The following is a 20,279-nucleotide window of genomic DNA, read 5'->3' on the forward strand; positions in this document are numbered from 1 at the left end:
CAAAACCACACCGGACTCACCAGTACATCAGTCATCAGAAACTGCTGCACAGAAATATCACCTGCTACTTTCAACTGGAGGGGGGGGGGGGGGAGGCCGGGAAATCACATTACCATCAATTTCAGGGACAAAATCTTCTAATTTTGTATTTCTAATGAGATGCAGTCAGAGGAAAGGAGAGAGGTGCTTCCCCCAGAGCATTTCTTCAAGTGAGTTCTCTTGAGGTTTTAGGTACAAGGATGACACACGCACCTTTTAATAGGCCACATCTTCCCTCGGGTAGGATCCGTAAATAGCATTCCTGAAAAGCGAGAAGCCAAAGAACCAACAGGTGGCTGAGGCCGGTGCCTTCCTTTGGAGCCGTGGTCTTCTTTAACCTGGGCATGATGGTGTTTCATCAGAGAGCACGGCAGTCACACACCAGGTGCTCGAGTTACACTCGGCGGGATCCGAAGAACTAACCAAAGACCAAGAAGCAGACAAAATGAGAGCTTCAAGGCAATTGCACTAAACTAATCACAAGCTCCCAGAGGTGGGAGCCAGTGCTAAAGGAGATGACCTCCATTTTCAAAGGCTCTGCCGTCTGTGCTGGCAATATTCTCAATTGCTACTGCGTTTCCTGAAGGCTCTCCTTCTCTTTTGGCGTTACTCAGCGTGGTGGGAATTGTATTGCCATCACCCGGAAAGGCAAGAGAAAGAAGGGTTTAGCTGCTTGTGGGTAAGCACAGGGAACGGCACTGCCATTCTCACTGCTGAGCATCAGGGGGTAAATAAAATAACTGAATGCATTTGGACTGGGCTACCCAGAAAGAACAAGTTTTTCATCTTGTTTTCCAGCCAGGATGTCAGCTCTTGAAGAACAGTGCAACAGTTCTGTTTGCTTTTTCCCTTTGAGGAATTCATACTTCAAACCCCAGAGCAAAACCAAGTTACCAGCAAAGGGGTCAAAGGGAGGGCGATCAAACTGATTCTTCTCATCTTTATGTCTGTACAGAACCGAGAAGAAAGTCTTCTTTCGACTCTGCAGGACCACCAATTTCGGCGTACATCGTCTCCTGTGCCTTCCCTGCCAAGCCAGCGCCAAAGTTCACGGAAGTTACAGGTGGGCTCCTGCTTACATTGATCTCTTAAAATGCCTCAAACGTGCCTGTCTGGATTGTGCTGCTTTCCATCGGTCCCTGCAGCTGAAAACTCACTTATTTATGCCTGAATATGGGCAGGGGTCAATCTGATCCAGCATCATTTTCACCAACAGACTGATTGCCTCAGGATCCACAGACAGAAACGTGAAGCTTTAGAAAGCTTTACAACTGGTCAGACACAATAGTCACCAACACTAATTTAGCACCTTCCGAGCAGAAAGCAGTCCTCTGCCCCACAAACGGCGACAGATGCAGGAAATGGGCCACGGGGCACAAATATACTGATCCCCACTTTTTACAGCCTCTTTGATCTCTTCAGCAAACTCCTGCTATCAATTTAAAGGTAGCATACATTTTTGCAAATTAACGCAACACCCGAGTATTAATAAGATTCATTTTTAAGCCCGTTTGACAGAACAGGGGTAGTCCTTAGGCAGCGTACTCGGGTGCAAAACCAACCGCCCGGCACAAAACCACAAAGCTGCCTTGTGCCTGGTGCTTTCTTCACAAGCAGGGATAAAACAGGAGGCCGGCTTAGGCACTCCTTTCCTCTAAAAGCAACTGATGCCTTGGGGCAGACTTTCAACACAGGAACATCCCCTTTGTTCGAGTCAAGGATGTCCCCCACGGCGGGATCGCCTCACTGCGAAGGTCCCGTGAGCCCCCTGGGAACGCCACCAGTTTACAGATGATCTTTAAACGACCACAGAGGGAGTCTGGATTGAATACTAGCTGCTATTTCAGAGGTGGTGTGGGATCCACCCCATGCACTCCCTCCTTGGTCCTTCAGCTAACCTCACACTGAATTCACCTCTCAGGCTCAGAGAGCCTTTCCTGCCATTGCAGCTGTCATTAAGAAACAATGTCTATGTGTTTTCTACAGACAGATCCACATCAGGAGCCTCTACCTCAACCCCTGGGAGCAAAAGAAATCCAGAGGGAAAAACGAGCTCTCCCTTGAAAACCACCCTTCAGGTAACTGCTTGATACAATTCCCTCTTTCCAGTGAAAGCACCAGGCCCCTGCCCGCCTCTGTTTCAGACACCCCCCAGGCGGCCCCGCTGTCAGTGCTGCCCCGAGCTGACCCAGGGCACTTCCACACGCAGCATTAGGCCATTCTGACTCCGGTCGGAGATGCAAATCCTGCTGAGGCACCACAGGGATGCAAAGCACCTCAACCCACCTTCGGGAATCCCTCACCAGCCTTGCCACCATTTCTGCTTGCTTTGTGCAACCACCACCTGCTGCTCAAGCAGCTGCTTGGGAAGGTTTTAGAGGAAAAAGACTTGAATGGAACCTTTGGAAACGAGGGTCAATTAGATTAGGATGACATTTTTTTTTTCCTCCCTTGCTTTTACAAGCGTTCAAAGTGTACTTCTGAAAAGGTTTCTGAGAGAGAGAGCATGTTGTTTCCTTCTAGGAAATGACGCACACATAACGTTCTGTCTCTCTCTTTTGACCGCAGAGCCACCAAGACGTCCAGGTCCATAGGAAAGGAGACCGCCAGCCTCCACGCGGGAAAGCCAAGAAGCGAGGGCCGCAGTTTACAAGAACAGGAGAATCGGCAACCGGAAAACCCAAAGAAGATTATCTTACCAAGTCCGAAAAATCATGTCTACCCTAGAACATTTAAAACTTCCCAACAGCCTTCAGTAAATGGACTACATTTAAATCAGTCAGGAAAATCGGAGAGAGGAAATTATTTTTACAGACTCTGTTTTAATAACGCAGAATTCCTTGTATGAATAAATATGTTGGCTTCACTTAGCAGTTTCAGAGAGCTTTTCATGTAAGCAGCAATAACGATGCATTCTAGAAAGTAGCTGGTTTGGTGCCAAAGCCAGATTTCTAGACGCTTTAGCTGTCTGCCAGACGTCTGGGGGCTCAGTCTGAGCTTCCTCCTGAGATTCTGACCTTTGAGCAGGGCAGCAGAACCGTGTTACGAACCAAACGAGCTTCACAACCAAACTCCCCGAATGAGCTGAAAGAGGTTTGACACACATTTTGAACTAAAGGAGCAAAGATGGGGGAAAGACCAAGATCAGAGCGAGAGGAAGGCTGAGAAGAAGGCTACTTTAATGTTGCCTTCTGAAGAAACCAACCTCACACCCAGCTGTCACCTAGATGTGATGTCTAGCTTTGTCGCAGGCCTTTCCCCTTTTGGCGTTTACCGGACCTTTGGTCGTTCTTAGAACATCCTCACTTTGGGAGGAGAGCCCTTCAGACTCCTTTCTGTAGCTCTGGGATCCAGCACTTATCCGGGTGGCACTTGTCACTGGGAACGTCCAAGTCTTTTTCTTCCTTGGAGCTTTCTCCTCACTGTGACTGTTTAGAACATGGGGATGGATCAGATCCCTTCCAGGGTGCCTTCGAGCTGAAATGATTCTATCCTTCTCCCAGAAATACAGCTCTCATACAGCTCTCTACCCTACTTTACAGAGAGTATCTGGCAGAAACCTCAGGTGGTCATGATGTCCTTTTTCTTCTCTTTAGAAATCTAATGGGGACGGTTCAGTCTGAGGAGGAGAAGGCTGAGGGCAGACCTCAGCACTCTCTACAACTCCCTGAAAGGACAGTGGAGAGAGCCTGGTGCTGGTCTCTTCTCACAGGTCATTAGCGACAGAACAAGAGGGAATGGCTTTCAACTGCAACAGGGAGGTTTACACTGGACATTCGGAGAAAAGGGTTCCCAGAAAGAGAGCTCAGACAGGGGAATAGGCTGCCCAGGGAAGGGCTGGAGTCACCATCCCTGGAGGTGTTGAAGGGTCGTTTGGATGAGACCTCGGGGGCTATGGTGCAGGGGAGAACTTTGCACCATAGTGGGGCTGAGGGTTGGACTCGATGATCCCAAGGGGTTTTTTCAACCTGAACGGTTCTGGGATCCTGTGAAATTTAGAGAGGCTATAGGGATTGTAAACAGGCGTGCAGTTAGGTCTCGCTTTCCTTAACTGAGAGAAGAATAGAAACGTCTATAGAGTATCTGCTTTAGCCGAGAGTTAGAACATGTCAAAAAAACAGAGAGAAACACCTTTTTGAAAGCAAGGACACTAAGCGTCTCAAAAATGTTTCCTCCCCTCGAACTAGACACCGCCCTTTCCACCTGTGGGACCCGACGCCTTGCGGCAACACCTTCTATGTCGTCTGCCTGAGGCAATTTACAATCTGACCCAGAGGGATGCTGTGCCCAGTTAGATAAGGCCCGGCCTAGCCCTTATCTAAGAGTGCAGCAACAAGTTCTCAGGTGAACATCCCTTCTGTCTCACAGTGGAAATGAGGAATCGAGATGGCTTCTTTGGGAAAATCCTCTAAGAGCTCAAAGGACCAAAACGGGGTGACTTTTCCACCGACGGGAGGTGCAGGGGGTGCTGGGCCAGAGTCGCAGGCCCATTCGCTGCCGCACAACTTGGGGCTCCTCCCAGCATCTGAATGGCTGTAGCACGAGCTACACTGTCCTCCTTGCCTTTTAAATGGCATCTCAGAAAACCAGCATCCGAAAAGACGCTTTATACAAGCCCAGTGCCTTTCCAAACCGGGATCATGGAGAACTAGCACCTCCTGAGGCAATTGCACCCACCACCCTCCCCCGAAAAGCCACCCCAACAAGCCAAAGCCCGAAGGAAATCATTTTCTAGCGTCTTAGCGTGCCGACATGCCCAGCACAGGATCGGCCTGCGCGAGAGGCCCAGCTCAAGGGAAAGACACCCACCGTGGCGTCTGCAGAGTTGTTTCTCCCGCAGATTCTCGCTCCTCTCTCCGGCTGCTGCTGCCCAGCAGTTTTCCCCCCTTCTCAAATATCTTATCCCAGAAGCGCTCCCACCGGCGCTGATGGGCGCAGCCCTGGCCGGCAGCGGGTCCATCTTGGAGCTGCCTGGCATTGCCTCTGCCGGACGCGGGGGAAGCTTCAGGCCCCTTCTCACAGAAGCCGCCCCTGTAGCCCCTCCGCTACCAAAACCGTGTCCCGCAAACACCACACGCAGTTAATTCTTCCTGACCGTACCTTCTCCTGTGCCTCCTTCAGGCACAGCTGACCAGCTACAAAGAGCCCCTGTGTGGAAAGCTCTCGGCAGGGTTAACACATCCTGCCCGTGGATGCTGCTGCCCACTGACAGTTCATCGTTCGTGGCCGTCACCTGCTTTCCCAAATTCTCCTCCTATGCTATGAACCACTAGGCTCTGTCTTGAATTCTGCCTTTGATCTCCCTCCCTTCTCTTGGGCTCCATCTCTAGCGTATTACTCTTTCACCTCTCTTTGGAGGCTGTGGAGCCTTTCCCTTTCTGCCCTTGCTTTGACTTCTTACTCCTAAGTTCCCAGGTTTCGCCCTAACAGTGCTCTCAAGCGTTCATCTCCCAGTCACTGATGGCAGGCAGTGGGGTAAATGGGACCCCACGTCCTGAGGAGAACAGGATGCCTCACCGTGTTCCAACGCTAAAACTCCATTCCCCCCCCCCCCCCCCTCGCTACTTTTTGTGCAGGGGCAGCCTAGCCCCTGAACGGGACCACAGGTCTTCATTAGGGACACAGGTGCACGCTCTTCTTTCTGCTTTAGCCCTGCCAGTGGACATCGCAGAAGCAAGAAGCAGCTCTGCACCCCAGCAGGGGAAGCAGCTAACAGCTAACCGCGCACTGACAGGGAACAGCAACTTTCTCAATCCAAAGAGGGAGGGAGAGTACGAGAAACACGGGGTAAAAGGATTTGGGTTAAAGAAAGAGTCAGAGAAGACCGTTTGCCTCGGTGGTATCAAAGATTTGTTTCCAAGACACTGTGAGTTCCTACAGCAAGAAGTGGGGCACTATTTAAGCCCCGCCAAATGGGTTTCTTCCCTTTGACGGTAAAGAAGCACCAGAACGGGAGACCCTCTGACAGGCTCCGGTTTTCCCGACTTTATTGGGGAGCAAGGGAGAAAAAGGAAGGGGTTCCAGCTGGACAGGTTACAGAGCGCCATGCTGTTGACGGCACGCGCTGGAGGTGCCCTTGGCAACCGCTGGAGGGTAACATTCTAAAGCCCCTAGCAACTGCCTTCGCTGGTTCCACAAGCCTGCAGAAGGTACCACCTCCTCCCTTCAAGCCCCTTTCACTGCTGGCTGGAGTTTCTGTTTCAAGAAAGAAGCAGACATCAGCTTCCAGAGGTGCAGTTTTTGAGAGGAGCTACTGCTTTCACAGGATAAGATCGCCTGCCGTTAGGAGCACAGACCAGAAGCAGCCTCAGCGGGGAAAATGGGCACACTTGGGAATGACCCCTACTTCCGCTTTCATCCCCCCTACGCACAGGTAAATGCTGTAGATTTTACAGGGCCTTGTAACCTGGATTCTCTGGACAGACCGTGCTGAAAGGGAGCCTTACTGTCTCCAGTCTGAAGTTGCTATGACCCCTCTCTCTGGGTCATGGCAGCACCTGTCCATCAAACTGCTGATTTTTGCAAGTGCATAGAGCTAACATAATCTAAACTACAGACAATTTCTCCTGTGAGCTGGGTTCAGATACTCAAGGAAGACGTAAAAGTTAAAAATCGTGCATAGAGATCACCCAGCGCTTTCTTAGCGAATTGACATGACGCTGATTCTGAGAAAAACTGGCATGTTGAGAGGTTCTGCTCACAGCAACTGCCTGGATCCCCGTAAAGTCACTTACTTCAGAGAAAGACCTTCCAAACGGGTCCGTCCGCCAAAGAAATACTATTCTATTGCACCGAGTAAAAACCCAAGGGTGGGTGTAGGGCTCTTGGTTATTGCGTCCGCTTCAGCCTCGGGGATTGAGGCGTTCACGCCTGGGAGATGGGCTTTGGCCCCAGACCCCAGCCTGTCTCAGGGCATGGCCCGCTTGTGCTGCCTACAGTCCAAAAGCGGCGGGTTGGGGAGATGCTGCTCCTAGACCCAGCTGTTCATGCCTGCACCCAAGTGAAACTTACCTTCAAGTACACAAGGATCTTCAAGCGGGACTTTGCTTTCCTTCAAAAAACCACACAGAAACTCATTCAGAATTTACCCTCAACCTGGCATTTTCAGCTCTCAGCTGGGATGAAGCTCAGCACACCACCTACTAAACCATTTAGGCCATTTTTATTGTGCCATTTACAACACCTGAAAACTCCTTTCTCCTGCAGCAAAAGTACCACAACATCTCCTGTTTCTGGGAAAAACAACCCCGAGGCTGCCTGAGGATCAGCTGTGCCTTCCATCACAGCAAACCCCGATACATCAACGGACTTTTTTTGCCACCTACTAACAGTGAGTAGAAAGATCTTACCAACCATTTGTTCGCTCGACTAAGGACATACGCAAAAATGTCCTTCCAGTGCTGCCAGAACCTAGAGTAAGGTCAAGAAATGCACCCTGGCAAATCAGTCAGCTAAGATCTGCTATCGCAGCAAGGACAAGGCAAGGCACAAACTCTCTGTGTAAAGAGGCCTTCAGTGTCAGAAGGACTGCAGAACTGTACCTGCTGCTCTCAACCCTCATCTGACATTCTAGTTCCCTCCTAACAAAACAAACAAACACCACGTTCTCTTCTGCAGATGCCCCACTGCAACAGGCTGCCCACCATCCAGGCCCTCATCAGCAACCCCACAGAAACCAACACAAGACTCGACTGCCAATTCACCCGCCGCTCATCATAAACCTCGAGGATGATGAGGACGACGAAGACGACGAGGAAGAGGAGGAGAACTGTAAACAAGTTTTTTTCTTTCTTTTACAAGGAAGTAGAAGGGGGGGGCGGGGGGGGGTGGGTGTGTTTGACACCTCAGAGCTCATTTATTCGAATAACGGTGACAATTGTAGAAAAGAGCTGTTGACAGGTTTTTGAAAGAGTTTCCAGCTAATCCCCAAGTTACTGGAACCGGCAGTCACCAGGTGGGAGCGAGGCAACATTCCCTAACTCCTGGGCAATGCCTGGCTGTATAGTTCAACAGCGGGATAATTCCTCTTTTTCCCATTAAATAGAGCTGAAGTCACAGGTTTGTTCACCAAAGACAGTGCTCTGACTTCCACTTAAATAATCCCTTCAACTGCTTTCCTCAACTCTGTAGGCAGTCTCATGTTATTGCAGAAAGTTATCCTTAAATCCAGCAAAGAGAATCCATACAACACTCTCCGCAGAAGCTGAATGTCTGTGTCTGTGTTTTTATACGTACAGAGAGAGATTCAGGTTTTCGTTTTTTAAAATGTAGTTCAACTGTTGGATGTATCTCCCTCGGAGATGCCAGATTCACAGGGAAGGAACGAATTGCACGTTCCCGGAGAGCGGGAGCGCGACCTACTCTCACGTGCGCACTCCGCAAACCGCTGTGCTCCTTCCTTCCCGGGCAGCCCCAAGCTGCTCGTCACTTTCCCCTGCCCTTCAGACTGGCTGGCAGGGCTGCCTGTTCAGGCTTCCTAACTCGCTTCCAGCCCCAGGAACCTCAACAATACAAGAAGCAGGGCTTTGCTCATCTTAGCAGCCTTACCTGAGACAGCCAAGGAGCACTCCCTTCGCCAGCTCCGCTGGCAGACACTGCCCGAGAGGAACTCTGCGCAGAGGGTTTCTGACAAGCGCTCCCTGCTGACATGTTTCATCACAACATTTCCTTTGGGGGGGGGAAAAGAAGGATCATGAGTATTGAAGATGGCTTGGCATCAGTTTACATCAACCAACGTTTGCTTCTTAATAGGTGTCGTGACTGCAAGTCCACTGCGCTTGCAAATACCTCACAGCAAGGAATCCACTTTCTGGCCAGAAGCAGAGCTTGCAGCCAGAAAAAAAGAAGGGCTCTGACCAAAGTGAAATTCCTTATGGTGGCTGGTTATGAAGAATTGCCAAAGGTCTTTGTAGAGCTGTCTAGTAACCCTTGAAAAATATTTCCTACAGATGTTCCTGACCGGGTGCCCAAGACTGCTGAAGAGATCGAAGAGGAAAGGGCAATAAAGGAAATATGCTATAAATCTGGTAAATACAAACTTAGTCACTCTTGCCTAAACAGCAGTTCTGACAAGAGAGTGAACTTTGTTGGGTTTTTTTTTCCCTCCTGGGCTGTGTCTAGGAGAGTATTACAGGATTCAGCCCCCTCGTGAACACCCCTCAACAACAACCGTGTCTTCCCCTCGGGAAAAAGAGCTGTCCCCCGTGGAAGCTACCCTCCCGGACTTGCAGAAAGGCAAGTACTTTTCATCTTCTTGCACAATGGTTACCACTTTTTAAATTACTGTTACAGGGAGAAACTATCACAGAGTTTGCCCCTCCTCCCCACTTTTTAGATTTCGTGTCGATAAAAGACAGGAATTTCCACACACCCCCCAACCCGCCCCCCCCCCATCTCTCTCTCTTTCTCTCCTGTCACTGTATCGAGTGTAGGTGGAAAAGGTAGAAATGGGCTATTAATCCTATGTGTACTTTCCCGAGATACAAGGATCGAGATTTGTGTGGCCTAGTTTTAGCCGTCCTAAGGTAGGAACGTAGTTTCCATTCCCCATCAGGCCGTGCAGGCACTCTTACGGGGCTCTTTATTGCATCGTCAGACAGTGCCAAAGAAAGGGCAGACCAGTCCCTTTCCCAGAGGTGCTCTGTGCTCTCTGCTCGCTGGCTTGGGTCTCTAGATGACGAAATGCAGCCACACATCAAGCTTTTCTCCAACTCAACTCAGATTAAATAAATCCCCCCTTCAAGTGCCTTCTAACAGAGAGTAAGAAACCAGTTCCATTTTGGTTGGAATGCTAGGCTTTACCCAACAGAAGGCAGGACAAAGAAATACCAACTCAGAAATATTTACCTCCTCTAGTTTGTTTCTCCTTCATTCCTGAGCAAGTGGCGTGACTGGAAAAAAACCAAAATTCTGTGTTAGATCTTTTACGGGATAAGCAAGAGTATAATTCCATTAGAGGAGAGAGCATTATGTTCTGACTATAAAAACACACCGGACTCACCAGTACATCAGTCATCAGAAACTGCTGCACAGAAATATCACCTGCTACTTTCAACTGGAGGGAGGGGGGGGGGGGGGAGGCTGGGAAATCACATTACCGTCAATTTCAGGGACAAAATCTTCTAATTTTGTATTTCTAATGAGATGCAGTCAGAGGAAAGGAGAGAGGTGCTTCCCCCAGAGCATTTCTTCAAGTGAGTTCTCTTGAGGTTTTAGGTACAAGGATGACACACGCACCTTTTAATAGGCCACATCTTCCCTCGGGTAGGATCCGTAAATAGCATTCCTGAAAAGCGAGAAGCCAAAGAACCAACAGGTGGCTGAGGCCGGTGCCTTCCTTTGGAGCCGTGGTCTTCTTTAACCTGGGCATGATGGTGTTTCATCAGAGAGCACGGCAGTCACACACCAGGTGCTCAAGTTACACTCGGCGGGATCCGAAGAACTAACCAAAGACCAAGAAGCAGACAAAATGAGAGCTTCAAGGCAATTGCACTAAACTAATCACAAGCTCCCAGAGGTGGGAGCCAGTGCTAAAGGAGATTACCTCCATTTTCAAAGGCTCTGCCGTCTGTGCTGGCAATATTCACAATTGTTACTGCGTTTCCTGAAGGCTCTCCTTCTCTTTTGGCGTTACTCAGCGTGGTGGGAATTGTATTGCCATCACCCGGAAAGGCAAGAGAAAGAAGGGTTTAGCTGCTTGTGGGTAAGCACAGGGAACGGCACTGCCATTCTCACTGCTGAGCATCAGGGGGTAAATAAAATAACTGAATGCATTTGGACTGGGCTACCCAGAAAGAACAAGTTTTTCATCTTGTTTTCCAGCCAGGATGTCAGCTCTTGAAGAACAGTGCAACAGTTCTGTTTGCTTTTTCCCTTTGAGGAATTCATACTTCAAACCCCAGAGCAAAACCAAGTTACCAGCAAAGGGGTCAAAGGGAGGGCGATCAAACTGATTCTTCTCATCTTTATGTCTGTACAGAACCGAGAAGAAAGTCTTCTTTCGACTCTGCAGGACCACCAATTTCGGCGTACATCGTCTCCTGTGCCTTCCCTGCCAAGCCAGCGCCAAAGTTCACGGAAGTTACAGGTGGGCTCCTGCTTACATTGATCTCTTAAAATGCCTCAAACGTGCCTGTCTGGATTGTGCTGCTTTCCATCGGTCCCTGCAGCTGAAAACTCACTTATTTATGCCTGAATATGGGCAGGGGTCAATCTGATCCAGCATCATTTTCACCAACAGACTGATTGCCTCAGGATCCACAGACAGAAACGTGAAGCTTTAGAAAGCTTTACAACTGGTCAGACACAATAGTCACCAACACTAATTTAGCACCTTCCGAGCAGAAAGCAGTCCTCTGCCCCACAAACGGCGACAGATGCAGGAAATGGGCCACGGGGCACAAATATACTGATCCCCACTTTTTACAGCCTCTTTGATCTCTTCAGCAAACTCCTGCTATCAATTTAAAGGTAGCATACATTTTTGCAAATTAACGCAACACCCGAGTATTAATAAGATTCATTTTTAAGCCCGTTTGACAGAACAGGGGTAGTCCTTAGGCAGCGTACTCGGGTGCAAAACCAACCGCCCGGCACAAAACCACAAAGCTGCCTTGTGCCTGGTGCTTTCTTCACAAGCAGGGATAAAACAGGAGGCCGGCTTAGGCACTCCTTTCCTCTAAAAGCAACTGATGCCTTGGGGCAGACTTTCAACACAGGAACATCCCCTTTGTTCGAGTCAAGGATGTCCCCCACGGCGGGATCGCCTCACTGCGAAGGTCCCGTGAGCCCCCTGGGAACGCCACCAGTTTACAGATGATCTTTAAACGACCACAGAGGGAGTCTGGATTGAATACTAGCTGCTATTTCAGAGGTGGTGTGGGATCCACCCCATGCACTCCCTCCTTGGTCCTTCAGCTAACCTCACACTGAATTCACCTCTCAGGCTCAGAGAGCCTTTCCTGCCATTGCAGCTGTCATTAAGAAACAATGTCTATGTGTTTTCTACAGACAGATCCACATCAGGAGCCTCTACCTCAACCCCTGGGAGCAAAAGAAATCCAGAGGGAAAAACGAGCTCTCCCTTGAAAACCACCCTTCAGGTAACTGCTTGATACAATTCCCTCTTTCCAGTGAAAGCACCAGGCCCCTGCCCGCCTCTGTTTCAGACACCCCCCAGGCGGCCCCGCTGTCAGTGCTGCCCCGAGCTGACCCAGGGCACTTCCACACGCAGCATTAGGCCATTCTGACTCCGGTCGGAGATGCAAATCCTGCTGAGGCACCACAGGGATGCAAAGCACCTCAACCCACCTTCGGGAATCCCTCACCAGCCTTGCCACCATTTCTGCTTGCTTTGTGCAACCACCACCTGCTGCTCAAGCAGCTGCTTGGGAAGGTTTTAGAGGAAAAAGACTTGAATGGAACCTTTGGAAACGAGGGTCAATTAGATTAGGATGACATTTTTTTTTTCCCCCCTTGCTTTTACAAGCGTTCAAAGTGTACTTCTGAAAAGGTTTCTGAGAGAGCGAGCATGTTGTTTCCTTCTAGGAAATGACGCACACATAACGTTCTGTCTCTCTCTTTTGACCGCAGAGCCACCAAGACGTCCAGGTCCATAGGAAAGGAGACCGCCAGCCTCCACGCGGGAAAGCCAAGAAGCGAGGGCCGCAGTTTACAAGAACAGGAGAATCGGCAACCGGAAAACCCAAAGAAGATTATCTTACCAAGTCCGAAAAATCATGTCTACCCTAGAACGTTCAAAACTTCCCAACAGCCTTCAGTAAATGGACTACATTTAAATCAGTCAGGAAAATCGGAGAGAGGAAATTATTTTTACAGACTCTGTTTGAATAACGCAGAATTCCTTGTATGAATAAATATGTTGGCTTCACTTAGCAGTTTCAGAGAGCTTTTCATGTAAGCAGCAATAACGATGCATTCTAGAAAGTAGCTGGTTTGGTGCCAAAGCCAGATTTCTAGACGCTTTAGCTGTCTGCCAGACGTCTGGGGGCTCAGTCTGAGCTTCCTCCTGAGATTCTGACCTTTGAGCAGGGCAGCAGAACCGTGTTACGAACCAAACGAGCTTCACAACCAAACTCCCCGAATGAGCTGAAAGAGGTTTGACACACATTTTGAACTAAAGGAGCAAAGATGGGGGAAAGACCAAGATCAGAGCGAGAGGAAGGCTGAGAAGAAGGCTACTTTAATGTTGCCTTCTGAAGAAACCAACCTCACACCCAGCTGTCACCTAGATGTGATGTCTAGCTTTGTCGCAGGCCTTTCCCCTTTTGGCGTTTACCGGACCTTTGGTCGTTCTTAGAACATCCTCACTTTGGGAGGAGAGCCCTTCAGACTCCTTTCTGTAGCTCTGGGATCCAGCACTTATCCGGGTGGCACTTGTCACTGGGAACGTCCAAGTCTTTTTCTTCCTTGGAGCTTTCTCCTCACTGTGACTGTTTAGAACATGGGGATGGATCAGATCCCTTCCAGGGTGCCTTCGAGCTGAAATGATTCTATCCTTCTCCCAGAAATACAGCTCTCATACAGCTCTCTACCCTACTTTACAGAGAGTATCTGGCAGAAACCTCAGGTGGTCATGATGTCCTTTTTCTTCTCTTTAGAAATCTAATGGGGACGGTTCAGTCTGAGGAGGAGAAGGCTGAGGGCAGACCTCAGCACTCTCTACAACTCCCTGAAAGGACAGTGGAGAGAGCCTGGTGCTGGTCTCTTCTCACAGGTCATTAGCGACAGAACAAGAGGGAATGGCTTTCAACTGCAACAGGGAGGTTTACACTGGACATTCGGAGAAAAGGGTTCCCAGAAAGAGAGCTCAGACAGGGGAATAGGCTGCCCAGGGAAGGGCTGGAGTCACCATCCCTGGAGGTGTTGAAGGGTCGTTTGGATGAGACCTCGGGGGCTATGGTGCAGGGGAGAACTTTGCACCATAGTGGGGCTGAGGGTTGGACTCGATGATCCCAAGGGGTTTTTTCAACCTGAACGGTTCTGGGATCCTGTGAAATTTAGAGAGGCTATAGGGATTGTAAACAGGCGTGCAGTTAGGTCTCGCTTTCCTTAACTGAGAGAAGAATAGAAACGTCTATAGAGTATCTGCTTTAGCCGAGAGTTAGAACATGTCAAAAAAACAGAGAGAAACACCTTTTTGAAAGCAAGGACACTAAGCGTCTCAAAAATGTTTCCTCCCCTCGAACTAGACACCGCCCTTTCCACCTGTGGGACCCGACGCCTTGCGGCAACACCTTCTATGTCGTCTGCCTGAGGCAATTTACAATCTGACCCAGAGGGATGCTGTGCCCAGTTAGATAAGGCCCGGCCTAGCCCTTATCTAAGAGTGCAGCAACAAGTTCTCAGGTGAACATCCCTTCTGTCTCACAGTGGAAATGAGGAATCGAGATGGCTTCTTTGGGAAAATCCTCTAAGAGCTCAAAGGACCAAAACGGGGTGACTTTTCCACCGACGGGAGGTGCAGGGGGTGCTGGGCCAGAGTCGCAGGCCCATTCGCTGCCGCACAACTTGGGGCTCCTCCCAGCATCTGAATGGCTGTAGCACGAGCTACACTGTCCTCCTTGCCTTTTAAATGGCATCTCAGAAAACCAGCATCCGAAAAGACGCTTTATACAAGCCCAGTGCCTTTCCAAACCGGGATCATGGAGAACTAGCACCTCCTGAGGCAATTGCACCCACCACCCTCCCCCGAAAAGCCACCCCAACAAGCCAAAGCCCGAAGGAAATCATTTTCTAGCGTCTTAGCGTGCCGACATGCCCAGCACAGGATCGGCCTGCGCGAGAGGCCCAGCTCAAGGGAAAGACACCCACCGTGGCGTCTGCAGAGTTGTTTCTCCCGCAGATTCTCGCTCCTCTCTCCAGCTGCTGCTGCCCAGCAGTTTTCCCCCCTTCTCAAATATCTTATCCCAGAAGCGCTCCCACCGGCGCTGATGGGCGCAGCCCTGGCCGGCAGCGGGTCCATCTTGGAGCTGCCTGGCATTGCCTCTGCCGGACACGGGGGAAGCTTCAGGCCCCTTCTCACAGAAGCCGCCCCTGTAGCCCCTCCGCTACCAAAACCGTGTCCCGCAAACACCACACGCAGTTAATTCTTCCTGACCGTACCTTCTCCTGTGCCTCCTTCAGGCACAGCTGACCAGCTACAAAGAGCCCCTGTGTGGAAAGCTCTCGGCAGGGTTAACACATCCTGCCCGTGGATGCTGCTGCCCACTGACAGTTCATCGTTCGTGGCCGTCACCTGCTTTCCCAAATTCTCCTCCTATGCTATGAACCACTAGGCTCTGTCTTGAATTCTGCCTTTGATCTCCCTCCCTTCTCTTGGGCTCCATCTCTAGCGTATTACTCTTTCACCTCTCTTTGGAGGCTGTGGAGCCTTTCCCTTTCTGCCCTTGCTTTGACTTCTTACTCCTAAGTTCCCAGGTTTCGCCCTAACAGTGCTCTCAAGCGTTCATCTCCCAGTCACTGATGGCAGGCAGTGGGGTAAATGGGACCCCACGTCCTGAGGAGAACAGGATGCCTCACCGTGTTCCAACGCTAAAACTCCATTCCCCCCCCCCCCCCCCTCGCTACTTTTTGTGCAGGGGCAGCCTAGCCCCTGAACGGGACCACAGGTCTTCATTAGGGACACAGGTGCACGCTCTTCTTTCTGCTTTAGCCCTGCCAGTGGACATCGCAGAAGCAAGAAGCAGCTCTGCACCCCAGCAGGGGAAGCAGCTAACAGCTAACCGCGCACTGACAGGGAACAGCAACTTTCTCAATCCAAAGAGGGAGGGAGAGTACGAGAAACACGGGGTAAAAGGATTTGGGTTAAAGAAAGAGTCAGAGAAGACCGTTTGCCTCGGTGGTATCAAAGATTTGTTTCCAAGACACTGTGAGTTCCTACAGCAAGAAGTGGGGCACTATTTAAGCCCCGCCAAATGGGTTTCTTCCCTTTGACGGTAAAGAAGCACCAGAACGGGAGACCCTCTGACAGGCTCCGGTTTTCCCGACTTTATTGGGGAGCAAGGGAGAAAAAGGAAGGGGTTCCAGCTGGACAGGTTACAGAGCGCCATGCTGTTGACGGCACGCGCTGGAGGTGCCCTTGGCAACCGCTGGAGGGTAACATTCTAAAGCCCCTAGCAACTGCCTTCGCTGGTTCCACAAGCCTGCAGAAGGTACCACCTCCTCCCTTCAAGCCCCTTTCACTGCTGGCTGGAGTTTCTGTTTCAAGAAAGAAGCAGACATCAGCTTCCAGAGGTGCAGTTTTTGAGAGGAGCTACTGCTTTCACAGGATAAGATCGCCTGCCGTTAGGAGCACAGACCAGAAGCAGCCTCAGCGGGGAAAATGGGCACACTTGGGAATGACCCCTACTTCCGCTTTCATCCCCCCTACGCACAGGTAAATGCTGTAGATTTTACAGGGCCTTGTAACCTGGATTCTCTGGACAGACCGTGCTGAAAGGGAGCCTTACTGTCTCCAGTCTGAAGTTGCTATGACCCCTCTCTCTGGGTCATGGCAGCACCTGTCCATCAAACTGCTGATTTTTGCAAGTGCAAAGAGCTAACATCATCTAAACTACAGACAATTTCTCCTGTGAGCTGGGTTCAGATACTCAAGGAAGACGTAAAAGTTAAAAATCGTGCATAGAGATCACCCAGCGCTTTCTTAGCGAATTGACATGACGCTGATTCTGAGAAAAACTGGCATGTTGAGAGGTTCTGCTCACAGCAACTGCCTGGATCCCCGTAAAGTCACTTACTTCAGAGAAAGACCTTCCAAACGGGTCCGTCCGCCAAAGAAATACTATTCTATTGCACCGAGTAAAAACCCAAGGGTGGGTGTAGGGCTCTTGGTTATTGCGTCCGCTTCGGCCTCGGGGATTGAGGCGTTCACGCCTGGGAGATGGGCTTTGGCCCCAGACCCCAGCCTGTCTCAGGGCATGGCCCGCTTGTGCTGCCTACAGTCCAAAAGCGGCGGGTTGGGGAGATGCTGCTCCTAGACCCAGCTGTTCATGCCTGCACCCAAGTGAAACTTACCTTCAAGTACACAAGGATCTTCAAGCGGGACTTTGCTTTCCTTCAAAAAACCACACAGAAACTCATTCAGAATTTACCCTCAACCTGGCATTTTCAGCTCTCAGCTGGGATGAAGCTCAGCACACCACCTACTAAACCATTTAGGCCATTTTTATTGTGCCATTTACAACACCTGAAAACTCCTTTCTCCTGCAGCAAAAGTACCACAACATCTCCTGTTTCTGGGAAAAACAACCCCGAGGCTGCCTGAGGATCAGCTGTGCCTTCCATCACAGCAAACCCCGATACATCAACGGACTTTTTTTGCCACCTACTAACAGTGAGTAGAAAGATCTTACCAACCATTTGTTCGCTCGACTAAGGACATACGCAAAAATGTCCTTCCAGTGCTGCCAGAACCTAGAGTAAGGTCAAGAAATGCACCCTGGCAAATCAGTCAGCTAAGATCTGCTATCGCAGCAAGGACAAGGCAAGGCACAACCTCTCTGTGTAAAGAGGCCTTCAGTGTCAGAAGGATTGCAGAACTGTACCTGCTGCTCTCAACCCTCATCTGACATTCTAGTTCCCTCCTAACAAAACAAACACACACCACGTTCTCTTCTGCAGATGCCCCACTGCAACAGGCTGCCCACCATCCAGGCCCTCATCAGCAACCCCACAGAAACCAACACAAGACTCGACTGCCAATTCACCCGCCGCTCATCATAAACCTCGAGGATGATGAGGACGACGAAGACGACGAGGAAGAGGAGGAGAACTGTAAACAAGTTTTTTTCTTTCTTTTACAAGGAAGTAGAAGGGGGGGGCGGGGGGGGGTGGGTGTGTTTGACACCTCAGAGCTCATTTATTCGAATAACGGTGACAATTGTAGAAAAGAGCTGTTGACAGGTTTTTGAAAGAGTTTCCAGCTAATCCCCAAGTTACTGGAACCGGCAGTCACCAGGTGGGAGCGAGGCAACATTCCCTAACTCCTGGGCAATGCCTGGCTGTATAGTTCAACAGCGGGATAATTCCTCTTTTTCCCATTAAATAGAGCTGAAGTCACAGGTTTGTTCACCAAAGACAGTGCTCTGACTTCCACTTAAATAATCCCTTCAACTGCTTTCCTCAACTCTGTAGGCAGTCTCATGTTATTGCAGAAAGTTATCCTTAAATCCAGCAAAGAGAATCCATACAACACTCTCCGCAGAAGCTGAATGTCTGTGTCTGTGTTTTTATACGTACAGAGAGAGATTCAGGTTTTCGTTTTTTAAAATGTAGTTCAACTGTTGGATGTATCTCCCTCGGAGATGCCAGATTCACAGGGAAGGAACGAATTGCACGTTCCCGGAGAGCGGGAGCGCGACCTCCTCTCACGTGCGCACTCCGCAAACCGCTGTGCTCCTTCCTTCCCGGGCAGCCCCAAGCTGCTCGTCACTTTCCCCTGCCCTTCAGGCTGGCTGGCAGGGCTGCCTGTTCAGGCTTCCTAACTCGCTTCCAGCCCCAGGAACCTCAACAATACAAGAAGCAGGGCTTTGCTCATCTTAGCAGCCTTACCTGAGACAGCCAAGGAGCACTCCCTTCGCCAGCTCCGCTGGCAGACACTGCCCGAGAGGAACTCTGCGCAGAGGGTTTCTGACAAGCGCTCCCTGCTGACATGTTTCATCACAACATTTCCTTTGGGGGGGGGGGGAAAAGAAGGATCATGAGTACTGAAGATGGCTTGGCATCAGTTTACATCAACCAACGTTTGCTTCTTAATAGGTGTCGTGACTGCAAGTCCACTGCGCTTGCAAATACCTCACAGCAAGGAATCCACTTTCTGGCCAGAAGCAGAGCTTGCAGCCAGAAAAAAAGAAGGGCTCTGACCAAAGTGAAATTCCTTATGGTGGCTGGTTATGAAGAATTGCCAAAGGTCTTTGTAGAGCTGTCTAGTAACCCTTGAAAAATATTTCCTACAGATGTTCCTGACCGGGTGCCCAAGACTGCTGAAGAGATGGAAGAGGAAAGGGCAATAAAGGAAATATGCTATAAATCTGGTAAATACAAACTTAGTTACTCTTGCCTAAACAGCAGTTCTGACAAGAGAGTGAACTTTGTTGGGTTTTTTTTTCCCTCCTGGGCTGTGTCTAGGAGAGTATTACAGGATTCAGCCCCCTCGTGAACACCCCTCAACAACAACCGTGTCTTCCCCTCGGGAAAAAGAGCTGTCCCCCGTGGAAGCTACCCTCCCGGACTTGCAGAAAGGCAAGTACTTTTCATCTTCTTGCACAATGGTTACCACTTTTTAAATTACTGTTACAGGGAGAAACTATCACAGAGTTTGCCCCTCCTCCCCACTTTTTAGATTTCGTGTCGATAAAAGACAGGAATTTCCACACACACCCCCCCGCCCCCCCCCATCTCTCTCTCTTTCTCTCCTGTCACTGTATCGAGTGTAGGTGGAAAAGGTAGAAATGGGCTATTAATCCTATGTGTACTTTCCCGAGATACAAGGATCGAGATTTGTGTGGCCTAGTTTTAGCCGTCCTAAGGTAGGAACGTAGTTTCCATTCCCCATCAGGCCGTGCAGGCACTCTTACGGGGCTCTTTATTGCATCGTCAGACAGTGCCAAAGAAAGGGCAGACCAGTCCCTTTCCCAGAGGTGCTCTGTGCTCTCTGCTCGCTGGCTTGGGTCTCTAGATGACGAAATGCAGCCACACATCAAGCTTTTCTCCAACTCAACTCAGATTAAATAAATCCCCCCTTCAAGTGCCTTCTAACAGAGAGTAAGAAACCAGTTCCATTTTGGTTGGAATGCTAGGCTTTACTCAACAGAAGGCAGGACAAAGAAATACCAACTCAGAAATATTTACCTCCTCTAGTTTGTTTCTCCTTCATTCCTGAGCAAGTGGCGTGACTGGAAAAAAAACAAAATTCTGTGTTAGATCTTTTACGGGATAAGCAAGAGTATAATTCCATTAGAGGAGAGAGCATTATGTTCAGACTATAAAAACACACCGGACTCACCAGTACATCAGTCATCAGAAACTGCTGCACAGAAATATCACCTGCTACTTTCAACTGGAGGGGGGGGGGGGGGGGGGGGGAGGCCGGGAAATCACATTACCGTCAATTTCAGGGACAAAATCTTCTAATTTTATATTTCTAATGAGATGCAGTCAGAGGAAAGGAGAGAGATGCTTCCCCCAGAGCATTTCTTCAAGTGAGTTCTCTTGAGGTTTTA

General features: G+C 49.8%; 2 long non-coding RNA genes across 2 annotated transcripts; both read right to left on the reverse strand.

Annotated features, from left to right (window-relative positions):
- Positions 1–176: 176 nt before the first annotated feature.
- On the reverse strand, positions 177–9,931 carry LOC141957163 (uncharacterized). Its single transcript, XR_012633071.1, has 3 exons — positions 9,886–9,931; positions 8,587–8,706; positions 177–457 (listed from the first exon to the last, which is right to left on the reverse strand). It is a non-coding gene; the product is annotated as an uncharacterized LOC141957163 (long non-coding RNA).
- A 197-nt stretch (positions 9,932–10,128) lies between these two features.
- Positions 10,129–19,954, reverse strand: LOC141957164 (uncharacterized). Its single transcript, XR_012633072.1, has 3 exons — positions 19,909–19,954; positions 18,610–18,729; positions 10,129–10,400 (listed from the first exon to the last, which is right to left on the reverse strand). It is a non-coding gene; the product is annotated as an uncharacterized LOC141957164 (long non-coding RNA).
- Positions 19,955–20,279: the final 325 nt, after the last annotated feature.

The sequence above is a fragment of the Athene noctua genome, chromosome 2, assembly GCF_965140245.1.
Source record: "Athene noctua chromosome 2, bAthNoc1.hap1.1, whole genome shotgun sequence".
NCBI lineage: Eukaryota > Metazoa > Chordata > Aves > Strigiformes > Strigidae > Athene > Athene noctua.